The sequence below is a fragment of the Zalophus californianus genome, chromosome 3, assembly GCF_009762305.2.
Source record: "Zalophus californianus isolate mZalCal1 chromosome 3, mZalCal1.pri.v2, whole genome shotgun sequence".
In the NCBI taxonomy this organism is placed as follows: domain Eukaryota; kingdom Metazoa; phylum Chordata; class Mammalia; order Carnivora; family Otariidae; genus Zalophus; species Zalophus californianus.
In genome coordinates, this window is record NC_045597.1 from 55,204,874 (window position 1) to 55,207,299 (window position 2,426).

At 44.0% G+C, this 2,426-nt stretch overlaps 1 long non-coding RNA gene across 2 annotated transcripts; it reads left to right on the forward strand.

Annotated features, from left to right (window-relative positions):
* The first annotated feature begins 380 nt into the window (after positions 1-380).
* LOC113920715 lies at positions 381-2,034 on the forward strand. 2 transcript variants are annotated; one of them, XR_003519352.1, is made up of 3 exons: positions 381-507; positions 1,111-1,243; positions 1,756-2,034. It is a non-coding gene; the product is annotated as an uncharacterized LOC113920715 (long non-coding RNA). The 2 variants fall into 2 exon arrangements; XR_003519351.2 differs by having other exon boundaries at positions 391-912.
* The last annotated feature ends 392 nt before the right edge of the window (positions 2,035-2,426 follow it).

A 2,426-nucleotide genomic window follows, 5' to 3' on the forward strand; every position in this document is an offset into this window, starting at 1 on the left:
GTCTCAGCAGGCGTGTGTAACCCACACTGTTTGCTACTCTACAGCATTGCAGACACCTTCACATCACCATCTTATTCTTGAAACCAGTCCTATGAGATAAGTGGGACTGTTACTATTATCCCCGTTTCCCAGATGAGGAGACTGAGGTTGTACATGTGGGTCCCCTGTAGTAAGACAATAACTTACTGAGGTAGAGGAATCTGGAGGGAACCGAAACGTGCAGCACTTGGAAGGCAGAGGGAAGGATTCTTGCAGAAACAGCCATCAGAAGCTTGAGGAATCCAACTGTGCTCTAGAGAAGGGACACCTATTTTAAGTATTGTTACATCATTTTCACTAAGGTCATTGTGGACAGACTTGAATGGGTCCTTCAGTTAGTTGCCAGGGAAACCATGATCTAGTGAAGGCGGTCCAGTAGCCTGAGTCAAGTGAATTTAAAAGAAAGAAACTTCTGAAAATACCGAACTAAAAAATTCCTGGAATGAGAGGAAGGATAAATTATTCGAGGTGCCTATGAATCTCATCTGAGAAGCACATGCTAATCAGAAGTCATGACTAAAGGCTGAGGCCAAGCAAATGAACCTTCATTCCTTCCTGTTTAGCTCAAATGCCTGCTTGGAACCGAAACGAGGACCTCCCAGCTCAGGCCTCAGGTCTTCCTAGGCTGTTATTGCAAGGAGATAAAGGAGCTTTTGTCTTCGTCTTAGCTAAACACGATCTGGTTACAGGCTCCTCTCCCTGGTTTCTTGCCTCTGCTATATGGAACATCTGCTTATGTAAAAATATAATCAACAAGGGTTCACAAAGACTTTCTTGTCTGCCGAGGTGGAACAAGGATCTCAGGCTTCACCCCCAAACTCAACTTGGCTTACGTGTTCTTGCTCAGATAATTAACTCTCCAATTAAACTCAGGTCTGGAAAACAGGGTCACAAAGTCCTCTGAAATGTTGGAGCCAGAAACCAATGGACATAGCTTCACAGAGAACACAGCGTTCTGGGACAAATAGAGAAGCTTTGGGGGCCAAAAAATTCACTGAAACTCCTGAGTGATTTATTTTTTCAATTTAGCCAAGTCTCAGGATAAGGTTTTTAAAACTCGTTTATTTTTAGGTAAACCTCCCTCCTTATGGAAAGGGATGCTCCCTAGCTGTTGACCATAAGAAGTCAAACTCTCTGTATAGAACCAACAACGGTGAGTAAAACAGAGTGAATTTCTCAAGCACAGCCTCTGAGACTGATTCAGGTAAGTAACTGATATGCTTTATTAAAAATAGTAACCAATCTTCATAGTAATTATCATGACAGAAAATATCTGTGTTAGAAGTGAGGGTTCAGAGCACACCCCTAACAAATTAACACAGGATGGTAAGAGCCCCGTGGGTGTGGGAGAAATGCGGACACCTGTATGCATCATCACCAGGTGTGGGGTCTTCAGGAATCACCTCTCATCCACTCTGCAATTTTATAGACAGCAATGAAGGAAGCGGTGCTGGACTTCTAAATGTTTATAAACGTAAACATGTAAAGAAAATAGAACGATCATATGATGGCGTGCCTATAAATCTTCAATCTGGGTTATTTCTTGCTGGGGCTACAGTGGCAGAATTTTAATTTCATTTCCAGAGCTAATTTCATTCCCTTATTTTGCCCACAAAGAAGCAATGCATCCCCAAACCTGAATTCTAATCCAGTTCTCTGCTGGTAACCGGGTGAGATTTGATAAAACGCTCAGCATTTACCAACTCTGTGCCTCAGGTCCCTCATCCAACAAATGGAAATAATAAAACAGATCCTGTCTACCGTCATGAGGATGTTTCAAGAACCTGAGAGCAATAAATATTTAAAGCTGGAAACTCAGAGTCCATCTGTCCCACCCCTCATTTTATGGATGAAGGCAGTGAGGCCCGACAGACCAAGTGACCACTGAAGGTACAGCTAGGGAGGGGCACAGCCACCACCTGAACCCAAGGTTCGCCCCTGTGCTCTTTCCGCCGGACCACACTGTTCCCACGGGGAATGTAAGATTGTGATATAAATCGGTCAGAGATGACTTCTGTGTTTTGGCCTCTAGTCTGTGTATTTTTCCACTGTAAGCTGAGACTCATTCATTCAAAAGCCCACTGGCATCCAACGTAAATATTTACACATTGGGTTATTTTTTTTTTTTTATATTCTTTTAGAGAGAGAGAGAGAGCGTACGTGTGCACGAGGTGGGGGATGGTGAGTCGGGGGCAGGAGGAGAGGGAGAGAGAGAGAATCTCAGGCAGACTCCCTGCTGAGCGCTGAGTCTGACTTGGAGCTCCATCTCATGACCCTGAGATCAAGACCTGAGCCAAAATCAAGAGTGGGAGTCTTAACCAACTGAGCCACCCAAGCGCCCCCATCAGGTTATTTTTAAAATAGCCAAACAAGCAGAATTTTTAGCG